Genomic DNA, 12,907 nt, shown 5'->3' on the forward strand with positions numbered 1-12,907 from the left:
TTCTGAACCAAATGTTGTCATCTGTAGCATCTGCCATACGAAGCTGAGCAGAGGCCGGGGCCAAGTCAACCAAAGCACCACCAGTATGTGGAAACACATGGCAGCCAAGCACCCTAGTCGGTGGCCGGAACAACAGGGTACCAAATCGGAGTGTGCGGGTCAAACCACTGCCATGTCGCCTGTGATCCGTCCTTCCCAATCTGCAGGGCAGGAAGCAGGTGATCATACCTCTTGCTCACAAGCTGCGGTTGCACAGACACAGGACACAACAAGCTCATCCACTTGTTTGTCCCAGCCAAGCGTCCAATTATCCGTGCCCTAGATGTACAAAAGGAGGTGTAAATACCAAGCCACGCACCCACAAGCACAAATACTGAATGCGCATTGCCAATTTGCTAGCTGTGGAGATGTTGCCGTTTAGGCTTATGGGGACACAGTCTTTCTGTGATCTGTTGGCTGTGGCTGCCCCACGATACTCGGTTCCCAGCCCGCACTATTTTACCCGATGTGCCGTCCCCGCGTTACACCAGCACATCTTAAATCTAAAGCGTGCTCTTACCAACGCCGTAACTGGGAAGGTCCACCTTACAACAGACACGTGGACAAGTACTTGTGGCCAGGGCTCACTAGCTCAGCCTGGTGGAGGGTGGAACAAGGTCTGAAACTGGACCATCACATATCCTACCAACGCCGCGAATAGCGGGCCCAACCTCAATTAGGGTTTCCGCCTCATCATATATGTCCTGTCTCCTCTCTTCCTCCTCCTCCTCCACCTCGTCATCCTCTTCTGAATTACCCTCTACATCACTCCCAAGTTGGGAGCTGTGCAGCAGCGCATCGGCAAAGCGGCAACATGCTCTGCTGAAACTCATCTGTTTAGGTCAAACACCACACACTGCAGCAGAGCTGTGGCAAGGAATAAACCAACAGACAGATCAGTGGCTCTCCCCACTGCAACTCCAACCCGGTCTGGTTGTCTGCGACAATGGGCGTAACCTGGTGGCGGCTTTAAAGCTCCAGAAGCTGGTACACGTGCCATGCATGGTTCACGTGCTGAACCTAGTGGTGCAGAAGTTTATAAAAACATACCCTGACTTGCCGTACCTACTTGAGACGGTGCACCATATTTGCGCCCATTTCCGCCATTCCTCAACCGCTGTTGCTGATGATTATATATTTATTGTTTGTTATATATTTTCTTATTTAGAATGCACCCTTGATAAAGGCTAATTAAGCTGAAACATTGGGATGTTCGCTTCTGCTAAGAAATTCTCCTATGTTTATCTTTGGCTGTGACATCCCGGATTTAAATTTGATTAAATAAACTTTTTTTCAACTGCAACCTGACTTCTCTACTTAATGTGTGCCCGAGGTTACTATATGAACATTACTCAGTTTTTTTTCCTCGGTGGCACCAACTATTTTTATTGAGTGCAAATCTAGATCCTTACTTCCAGTGATCATCCCTATGCTATGTCTGCTGAAAAAAATCGCTGCACAATCTAAAAATGGAATCTGCGTGCCCAGCAGCTGGGTATGGAGCAAGATTTCACAATGGGTGATCCTACCCAGCCCAGCCAATATCATCAGGCAAGATTGGGGGATGAAGATGATGACGAAAGCGAGGAGGGAGAGAACTTCTTTTTCAGTGGTACTGAGGGGACACCTCATGCTATAGAGGGGAATCCCAACCCCGGCTTCATGTCTGTCCAGCATGGGTGGGCTGGAGAGGAGGAGGTGGAGGAGGAGAGTCAGTGTGAGGAGACAATGGGTATTGTTCCTCCTTCTGGGGACACAGAAGATTTGCAGCTTTGCACACATGGCACACTTCATATCTGACTGTCTGTGCCAAGACTCTCGCGTAATCCACATTTTCAATAGCAACCTATACTTGTTAGACACCTTCCTAGACCCACTGTACAAGGAGAAATCTCCTTCGCTACTGTTGCAGTCACTGAGGGGTTTCACAATTGAGTCCTTCAAGAGGGCCGTTGTCGATCATATGATGGCAACAGCACCCTCAGACACCGCTGCTAACAAAGGTACCAGCTCTGTGCAACAGCATGCAGTACTGGGGAGAGACACGCCAAGCAGGTCCAAAAGAGGTGGTGGTAAAATGTCCATGTGACGCCCCAGGGTCCTGGTCATCACAGTGACATTGCTTTCCTCATGGAGAGAGTGATGTTACGCTTGGAGGCAAGGAAGGATAACTCTCGCCAGGTAAACAAACATGCAACATGTTCACACTCCAGGCCACAAGGGGGAGCTTTTGTTCCTATTCCTAGGTAACTCCCCTATATATATTGTGGTTTGGAGGGAAAGTGAGTCAGTTCCTGTCAGAGAGAGGGAAAAGAAGGAGAGGGGCCTTGCAGCCACAAGAAAGTGCTGCAGCTCCTGAACAGAGATAATACCGAAAGCAGAACAGATTACAGCGAGCGTGTAGGAGAGCGAAGCACAGGAGAGTGACATCAGGGGAGGACTGCTGCGAATGAGTGATCCCCCTCTGAAGCGCAGGTAACCGGTATCCAGAACACCGAGGTTGTAATTGACTCTAAGACTTACAGCAGAGACCGGCAGGACAGCTGAACTGCAAGTTACCTGTCCGCCTCAATACCCAGGAGGAACAGTGATAGAGACCCTGTAAAAAGGCTCGAGTCACCTGTCAAACGGGTTTGTGTCCTATCCTACATGGAGCACAGAGAACTGTGAGGACCTTATCAGAAGCCATAGGCAGTAAGGCACTACAACACCACCGTGCTAGAGGAAGGCTTTTAACTCCACTTGGAAAAGGGGACTCCCAACTTGCCTCCATGCTGGCCAGGCTCTGCCTATCCTGTGATCTGGTACCCTGGACAGTGGCTGCCTGAAGTCTTCAGTAAACCAGGTAAAGAGACTGCAAACCTGTGTCCTCGTTCTTTACTGCGCCATTCACCATCTTCCATCTACACATCGGGAGCCTTGGGTTGTTGAGAATTCTGCTTTTGGGCTCCCTCCGGTGGTTGTAGGTGGTAATGCAGTTGTCCCTGGGCTGCAGTCCTGGACAGGTGTATCTGCTGATTGCAATTCTGACTCGGGTATTTAGGTTTGCAGGACTCATTAGTCCTTGCCAGTTGTCAATGTTTCTTGGGAAGTGTTGGATCTCTGTCTGGCTTCTCCTGCTTAGCAGCCAATTCTGCAAAGATAAGTGTCTGTTTCTTTTTCTATGGCACACAAGCTGTGTGCTTGTTTCTTGATTGTATTCCTGCTCTGAGTGTAGGAGTCTCTGGAGTTGCAGATATACGTTCCACGTCTTTAGTTAGATGGAGGAATTTTTTGTATAATCTGCTGTGGATATTTTTGGAAGGGTTTTAATACTGACCGCACAGTACTCTGTCCTTTCCTTTCCTTTCCTATTTTAGCTAGAGTGGCCTCTTGTGCTAAATCCTGTTTTCTGCCTGTGTTTGTCTTTCCTCTCCTACTCACAGCCAATATTTGTGGGGGGCTGCCTATCCTTTGGGGTTCTGCTCTGAGGCAAGGTAGTATTCATATTTCCATCTATAGGGGTATTTAGTCCTCCGGCTGTGACGAGGTGTCTAGGGTTTGTTAGGTACACCCCACGGCTACTTCTAGTTGCGCTGTTAAGATCAGGATTTGCGGTCAGTATAGTTACCACCTACTTCAGTGAAAGTTTTCATGCTGTTCCAAGGTCACCAGATCTGTTGTGAATTCTGCTCTTGGGTTCCCTCCAGTGGTTGTAGGTGGGAATGCAGTTGTCTCTGACTCGCAGTCCTGGCCAGGTGTATCGGATGATTACAATTCTGACTGGGATATTTAGGTGTGCAGGATCCTTTAGTCCTTGCCAGTTGTCAATGTTCCTTGTGAAGTGTTGGATCACTTTCTGGCTTCTCCTGCTTGCTGCCAAATTCAGCAAAGATAAGTGTTTGTTTTTTTGTATCTGTGGCACACTGCTGTGTGCTTGTTTCAGTTTTATTCCTGCTCTGATTGTAGGATTCACTGGAGTTGCAGATTTACGCTCCTACATCTTTTAGTTAGATGTAGGAAGTGTTTTTGTATATTCTGCTGTGGATGATTTTGAAGGGTTTTAATACTGACTGCACAGAACTCTGTCCTAACCTGTCCTATCTAGCTAGAGTGGCCTCCTGTGCTAAATCCTGTTTTTCTGCCTGTGTATGTTTTTTCCTCTCCGACTCACCGCCAATATTTGTGGGGGGCTGTCTATCCTTTGTGGATTTTCTCTGAGGCAAGATAGTATTCCAGTTTCCATCTTTAGGGGTATTTAGTCTTCCGGCTGTGACGAGGTGTCTAGGTGTGTTAGGTACACTCCACGGCTACTTCTAGTTGCGGTGTTAAGTTCAGGATTGCAGTCAGTATAGTGGCCACCTTCTCCAGTGAAAGTTCTCATGCAGCTCCAAGGTCACCGGATCATAACAGTACAACTGGCCAACAATGAGTTAAATGCATCTCAGAAGAAGGGAAGGAAGCTCTTGAGCCATTTTTTTTTCTCCAGTCTGTTTTGTGTTCTCTTCCCTCTTAATATCTGGGTGGCTGAGGAGCCTGGTGCAAGCATGAATGTTCAGGAATTAGCTTCTCGTGTAGACCAGCTTGCTGCTAGGGTGCAAGGTATTTCTGATTATATTGTTTAGACTCCTGCTTTAGAGCCGAAGATTCCTACTCCTGATTTGTTTTCTGGTGACAAGTCTAAATTATTGAGTTTTAAAAACAACTGTAAACTGTTTTTTGACCTGAGACCTCGATCCTCTGGTGATTCCATTCAGTGGGTAAAAATCGTAATCTCCCTGCTGCGTGGCGACCTGCAGGATTGGGCGTTTTCCCGGGAATCTGGGAATCCGGCTTTGCTTAATATTGACTCCTTTTTTCAGGCTTTAGGACTATTATATGATGAACCTAATTCTGTGGATCAAGCTAAGAAGACCTTGTTGGCCCTGTCTCAGGGTCAAGAGGTGGCAGAATTGTATTGTCAGAAATTCAGAAAATGGTCTGCGTTGACTAAATGGAATAATGATGCTTTGGCGGCAATTTTCAGAAGGGGGCTTTCTGAATCCGTTAAAGATGTTATGGTGGGGTTTCCCACGCCTTCCGGTCTGAGTGATTCTATGTCTCTGGCCATTCAGATTGACCGACGCCTGCAGGAGCGCAGAACTGTGCGCGCTGTGGCGTTATCCTCAGAGCAAATTTCTGAGCCTATGCAATGTGATAGAATTCTGTCTAGAACGGAACGACAAGGTTTTCAGACGTCAAAATAGGTTGTGTTATTATTGTGGCGACGCTTCTCATGTCATTTCTGTCTGCCCTAAGCGGACAAAGAGGATCGCCAGTTCAATTACCATCAGTACTGTACAACCTAAATTTCTGTTATCTGTGTCCTTGATCTGCTCATTGTCATCATTTTCTGTTATGGCATTTGTGGATTCAGGCGCCGCCTTGAATTTAATGGATTTTGAGATTGCCAAGCGTTGTGGTTTTCCCTTGCAGCCTTTGCAGAACCCTATTCCTTTAACCCCTTCCCGACCTTTGACGCATACGCTGCGTCATGAAAGTCGGTGCCATTCCGACCCATGACGCAGCATATGCGTCATGGTTTGATCGCGTTCCTGCGGGTCGGGTGACCGGGGTCAATGAAATGTCACCCGACCCGCAGGTACGTGAGGACCTCTAGTTGACGCCAGGGGGGGTGGCTTTGCCCCCCCGTGGCCACGATCGCTCCTGTGCCCTCTGTTTCACCCCCCTCCAGCTCTGATTGGAGAAAGCGTCCATGTGACGCTTTTACTCCAATCAGATGTGGAGGGGCGGAGTGAAACATGTCTGACATCACTCTCCAGCTTCATCCCTTCCGTGGAAGCTGGAGAGTGAGGTCCCTGCGTGCTGCACCTGCCGCCCCCACTGCCTGATCGCTGCCGCTGCCGCTGCCTGATCGCCGGCACCGCCGCTGCCTGACCGCCGCTGCCGCCGCTTGATCGCCCCTGCTGCCTGATCGCCGCTGCTGCCGCCTTCCGGTACAAACCCCCTTTGCCTCCCTCTCCCCCCACCGTCCGATCCCCCCCACCGTCCGTTAACCCCTGCACTCCCTCCCACGCCCCAGAAATCAGCCCCCTGCCCAGTGATCACCCAGGCTCCTACATCTCCCCTGCCCCCTCCTTCCCCCCCGCTCCTGACAGACACCTTCTGACCCCCCCGCCCCCCCACTGATCACCCACCCCAGTGATCACTCTGATCACCCCCCCTGCTGCTGCTGGCTCCTGCATTACCTCAGGCCCCTTCGCTTGACAGCTCCCCCGTGCCCCACTGATCGCCACCTGTCCGCCTTCTGGTACTCCCCCCTCTGCCTCCCACTCCCCCCAACCGTCCGATCCCCCCCTGCCATCCGTTAACCCCTCCACTCCCTCCCACGCCCCAGAAATCAGCCCCCTGCCCAGTGATCACCCTTCCTTGCTGCAGGCTCCTACATCTCCCCTGCCCCCTCCTTCCCCCCGCTCCTGACATCCACCTTCTGCCCCCCGTGATCACCCGCCCCAGTGATCACTCTGATTACCCTGTGCCCCGCTGATCGTCGCCTGTCCGCCTTCCAGTCCGCTGATCGCCGCCTGTCCGCCTTCCGGTACTCCCCCCCTCTGCCTCCCGCTCCCCCCGCCGTCCGATCCCCCCTCCAGACCTCCACTCCCTCCCACGCCCCGGAAATCACCCCCCTGCCCAGTGATCACCCTTCCCTGCTGCAGGCTCCTACATCTCCCCTGCCCCCACATTTCCTCCGCACCTGACAGCTACCTCCTACCCCCCGGTGATCACCCGCCCCAGTGATCACCCTGATCACCCCCCCGATCACCCCCCCCCCCCCCCCCGCGCTGCTGCTGCCGGCTCCTGCATCTCCTCAGGCCCCTTCGCCTGACAGCTCCCCCGTGCCCCGCTGTTCGCTTTCGCATGATCGCTCCCGCACCCCGCTGATCGCTCCCGCGCCCCACTTATCGCTCCTGCGTGATCGCTCCCGCGCCCTGCTGATTGCTCCCGCGTGATCGCTCCCCCGCCCTGCTGATCGCTCCCGCGTGATCGCTCCCGCGTCCTGCTGATCGCTCCCGCGTGATCACTCCCGCGCCCTGCTGATCGCTCCCGCGTGATCGCTCCCGCACCCTGCTGATCCCTCCCGCTCCCTGCTGATCGCTCCCGCGGGATCGCTCACGCTCCCTGCTGATCGCTCCCGCGGGATCGCTCCCGCGCCCTGCTGATTGCTCCCCGGCTGCTACCGGATTGCTACTGCTGCTACCGGCTCCTGCATCTCCTCAGCCCCCCACGCCTGAAAGCCCCCTCCTGCAGTAGAAAGTTTCACTAAACACTCATACATACACACATGCACACTATAATAAAGCTTAGTTTTTTTACACGCACACACACACAATGTCCCGCTCGTCCCAGTCACAAAGGCTGTACTCGGCAGAGGAGGCATATTCTTTTATTGCCTCCGAAGCTGATAGTGAGGGAGAGGACCCTACCTTTCTCTATTCCTCCCACTCTTCCTCCTCCAGTGACACGGGCTCACCACCACCAAGAAGTCGCAGGACGAGAAATCGTCCGGAGCCCAGGGAAGAAGAGCCGGAGCCCAGGGAAGAAGAGTCGGGGGCCGGGGGAGAAGACCCACAACCAAGTGTGAGTAACCCCCAACCTAGTGCTAGTCACGCCCAACCTACCACTAGTACCCCCACCTGGACCCCCGTCCCTGAAAACTTTGCTCCACGGATTCCTGATTTCATTCCCCAATCAGGAATCCAATTTGAGACTGCCAACCTCAGGGAAATAGACTTTTTCAAAGTCTATTTCTCGGAGTCAATCGTCAGTCTCATGGTGGAGCAAACAAACTTATATGCCCTGCAATTTTTTGCCCAAAACCCAGTTTCATCATTTTCTGCTTGGAGTCCCGTTGACTCTGCAGAAATGTTGAAATATTGGGGACTGGTCCTTCACATGGGGATTGTGAAGAAACCAGAACTTCGCCAATACTGGAGTACTGATATTTTATATCAAACTCCAATATATGGCATGGTTATGATTCGCAAACGTTTTGAGGCGATTCATAAATTTCTCCACTTTAGGGACAATACGGACATCCTTCCCCGCGATGACCCGAATTTTAACAGACTGTTCAAAATTCGGCTGGTCATCGAACACTTCAGCAATAAGTTTGCTGAAGTGTACATTCCCCAAAGGGAAATTTGTGTGGATGAATCCCTCATCCACTTCAAAGGGAGGCTTCAGTTCCGTCAGTACCTGCCCAGCAAGAGGGCGAGGTACGGGATTAAGCTCTATAAGATCTGCGAGAGTACCTCAGGGTACACTCTCAGCTTTAGAGTTTATCAAGGAAAGGACACCAGGATCCAGCCCCCAGAATGTCCACCTGCTCTGGGGGTGAGTGGGAAAATAGTGTGGGATTTGGTCCACCCACTGCTTGATAAAGGTTACTGTTGTGAATTCTGTGGCAGAGCTCCCTCCTGTGGTCACAAGTGGTTCTTCGGCTGATTCTCTCTGTGAGCTTCTGTTGGTGGAGGGAAGTGGTACTGCGGCTTCTGAGTTTCCTCCCTCAGGTGATCAAGTGAGGTCGTTAGGTGCTTCTCTACTTAACTCCACCTAATGCTTTGATCCTGGCTTCCTGTCAATGTTCCAGTGTTGGACTTGCTTTTCCCTGGATCATTCCTGTGGCCTGCTGCTCTGCATAGCTAAGTTCTTCTTTGCTATTTGTTTGCTATTTTTTCTGTCCAGCTTGTCTAATTTGTTGCTGGAAGCTCTGGGACGCAAAGGGTGTACCTCCATGCCGTTAGTTCGGTACGGAGGGTCTTTTTACCCCCTTTGCGTGGTTTTCTTTAGGGTTTTGTGTAGACCGCAAAGTTACCTTTTCTATCCTCGATCTGTTAAGAAAGTCGGGCCTCACTTTGCTGAATCTATTTCATCTCTACGTTTGTCTTTTCATCTTAACTCACAGTCATTATATGTGGGGGGCTGCCTTTTCCTTTGGGGTATTTCTCTGAGGCAAGGTAGGCTTATTTTCTATCTTCAGGCTAGTTAGTTTCTCAGGCTGTGCCGAGTTGCATAGGCAGAGTTAGGCGCAATCCACGGCTGCCTCTAGTGTTGTTTGGAGAGGATTAGGGATTGCGGTCTGCAGAGTTCCCACGTCTCAGAGCTCGTTCTATGATTTTGGGTTATTGTCAGATCACTGTATGTGCTCTGACCGCTATGTCCATTGTAGTACTGAATTGCCTTTCATAACAGTACAGGAAGCCAAAAGTACTAATGATTCTCAATAGAGGGAAAAAAGAAGTTCTGAGACCATTTTTTTTTCTTTGCACTGTGTTTTGCCTTTTTTTCCCCTAGACATTTGGGTGGTTCAGTACACAGGTGTAGCGATGGACATTAGAAGTCTGTCTTCATTTGTGGATCAGCTCTCGGCAAGAGTACAAAAGATTCAAGACACTATTGATCAGAAAGCTATGTTGGAACCAAGAATTCCTATTCCTGATTTGTTTTTTGGAGATAGAACTAAGTTTCTGAGTTTCAAAAATAATTGTAAATTATTTCTGGCCTTGAAACCTCGCTCCTCTGGTGATCCAGTTCAACAAGTTTTGATTGTTATTTCTTTTTTGCGCGGCGACCCTCAGGACTGGGCATTTTCTCTTGCGCCAGGAGATCCTGCATTGAGTAATATCGATGCGTTTCTCCTGGCGCTCGGATTGCTGTACGATGAACCTAATTCAGTGGATCAGGCAGAGAAAAATTTGCTGGCTCTTTGTCAGGGTCAGGATGAGATAGAGGTATATTGTCAGAAATTTAGAAAGTGGTCCGTGCTCACTCAATGGAATGAATCTGCGCTGGCAGCTATGTTCAGAAAGGGTCTCTCTGAAGCCCTTAAGGATGTCATGGTGGGATTTCCTATGCCTGCTGGTTTGAATGAGTCTATGTCTTTGGCCATTCAGATCGGTCGACGCTTGCGTGAGCGTAAATCTGTGCACCATTTGGCGGTATTACCTGAGCTTAAACCTGAGCCTATGCAGTGCGATAGGACTTTGACCAGAGTTGAACGGCAAGAACACAGACGTCTGAATGGGCTGTGTTTCTACTGTGGTGATTCCACTCATGCTATCTCTGATTGTCCTAAGCGCACTAAGCGGTTCGCTAGGTCTGCCACCATTGGTACGGTACAGTCAAAATTTCTTCTGTCCGTTACCTTGATCTGCTCTTTGTCATCGTATTCTGTCATGGCATTTGTGGATTCAGGCGCTGCCCTGAATTTGATGGACTTGGAGTATGCTAAGCGTTGTGGGTTTCTCTTAGAGCCCTTGCAGTGTCCTATTCCATTGAGAGGAATTGATGCCACGCCTTTGGCCAAGAATAAGCCTCAATACTGGATCCAGCTGACCATGTGCATGGCTCCTGCACATCAGGAGGTTATTCGCTTTCTGGTGTTGCATAATCTGCATGATGTGGTCGGGTTGGGGATCTGGTTTGGTTATCTTCTCGTCATATTCCTATGAAGGTTTCCTCTCCTAAGTTTAAACCTCGTTTCATTGGTCCGTATAGGATTTCTGAGGTTCTTAATCCTGTGTCTTTTCGTCTGACCCTTCCAGATTCTTTTTCCATACATAATGTATTCCATAGGTCATTGTTGCGGAGATACGTGGCACCTATGGTTCCATCTGTTGATCCTCCTGCCCCGATTTTGGTGGAGGGGGAATTGGAGTATATTGTGGAGAAGATTTTGGATTCTCGTGTTTCTAGACGGAAACTCCAGTATCTGGTTAAATGGAAGGGTTATGCTCAGGAAGATAATTCCTGGGTTTTTGCCTCTGATGTCCATGCTCCCGATCTTGTTCGTGCCTTTCATGTGGCTCATCCTGGTCGGCCTGGGGGCTCTGGTGAGGGTTCGGTGACCCCTCCTCAAGGGGGGGGCACTGTTGTGAATTCTGTGGCAGAGCTCCCTCCTGTGGTCACAAGTGGTACTTCGGCTGATTCTCTCTGTGAGCTTCTGTTGGTGGAGGGAAGTGGTACTGCGGCTTCTGAATTTCCTCCCTCAGGTGATCTGGTGAGGTCGTTAGGTGCTTCTCTACTTAACTCCACCTAATGCTTTGATCCTGGCTTCCTGTCAATGTTCCAGTGTTGGACTTGCTTTTCCCTGGATCATTCCTGTGGCCTGCTGCTCTGCATAGCTAAGTTCTTCTTTGCTATTTGTTTGCTATTTTTTCTGTCCAGCTTGTCTAATTTGTTGCTGGAAGCTCTGGGACGCAAAGGGTGTACCTCCGTGCCGTTAGTTCGGTACGGAGGGTCTTTTTACCCCCTTTGCGTGGTTTTCTTTAGGGTTTTGTGTAGACCGCAAAGTTACCTTTTCTATCCTCGATCTGTTAAGAAAGTCGGGCCTCACTTTGCTGAATCTATTTCATCTCTACGTTTGTCTTTTCATCTTAACTCACAGTCATTATATGTGGGGGGCTGCCTTTTCCTTTGGGGTATTTCTCTGAGGCAAGGTAGGCTTATTTTCTATCTTCAGGCTAGTTAGTTTCTCAGGCTGTGCCGAGTTGCATAGGCAGAGTTAGGCGCAATCCACGGCTGCCTCTAGTGTTGTTTGGAGAGGATTAGGGATTGCGGTCTGCAGAGTTCCCACGTCTCAGAGCTCGTTCTATGATTTTGGGTTATTGTCAGATCACTGTATGTGCTCTGACCGCTATGTCCATTGTAGTACTGAATTGCCTTTCATAACAGGTTACCATCTGTACGTTGATAACTTTTATATAAGCATCCCACTCTTTCAATCCCTCTCTGCCAGAGCTACCGTTGCTTGCGGTACCGTGCGCAGAAACCAGAGGGGTCTCCCTTTGTCACTAATTGAGCAGGTTCTCCCAAAGGGTGAGAGCCGGGCCCAATGTAGTGGCAACATGCTTGTGGTCAAGTTCAAAGACAAAAGGGACGTCTTTTTCTTGACAACAATCCATGGTCCCGGCACCACGGCCAGCACTGTTCGAGGTACCACAGCACAGGTCCACAAAGCGGACTGTGCGCTGGGGTACAACAAACACATTGGGGGAATTGATCTTTCTGATCAAGTCCTCCAGCCCTATAGTGCCATGCGGAAGACGAAGGTGTGGTATAAAAAAACTGGCTGTGCACATCGTACAAATGGCATTGTATAACGCATGCGTGCTATCACAATGTGCAGGTCAGACCAACAACACCTTCCTTCAGTTCCAGGAGGCGGTGATAAAGGCCCTGATGTTTGGAGACGAGGAAGGAGCGGGCCCCAGCACTGCTGGAACTCAAGGTTCCCGTATGGTACCAGGGCAACATTTTCCCGGTGAGGGGCGAAAAAGAAAAAGGTGCCGCGTATGTTATAAAAGGGGGATAAGAAGGGAAACTCGTTTCCAATGTGAAACGTGTCCCGACAAACCTGGACTGTGTTTGAATGAATGCTTCAGAATTCATCACACGTCCGTGGACTAGCCACATCCTGATATTCGACTACAGCACTCACCCACACCAGCCTGATATACACCACACACACCAACCTGACGTACACTACACCACACACCAACCTGACGTACACTACACCACACACACCAACCTGACCCTACGTCAGGTTGGTATGTGTGGTGTAGTGTATGTCAGGTTGGTGTGTGGTGTGGTGTACGTCAGGTTGGTGTGTGTGGTGTAATATACACCACACACACACCAACCGGACGTACACTACACCACATGTACACTACCCACCAACCTGATGTGCACTACTCCACACTCGCCAACCTGACCCTACGTCAGGTTGGTGTGTGTGTTATAGTGTATGTCAGGTTGGTGTGTGTGGTGTAGTGCACATCAGGTTGGTGGGTAGTGTACATGTGGTGTAGTGTACGTCCGGTTGGTGTGT

This window comes from Ranitomeya imitator, chromosome 3 (genome assembly GCF_032444005.1).
Source record: "Ranitomeya imitator isolate aRanImi1 chromosome 3, aRanImi1.pri, whole genome shotgun sequence".
NCBI classification, from domain to species: domain Eukaryota; kingdom Metazoa; phylum Chordata; class Amphibia; order Anura; family Dendrobatidae; genus Ranitomeya; species Ranitomeya imitator.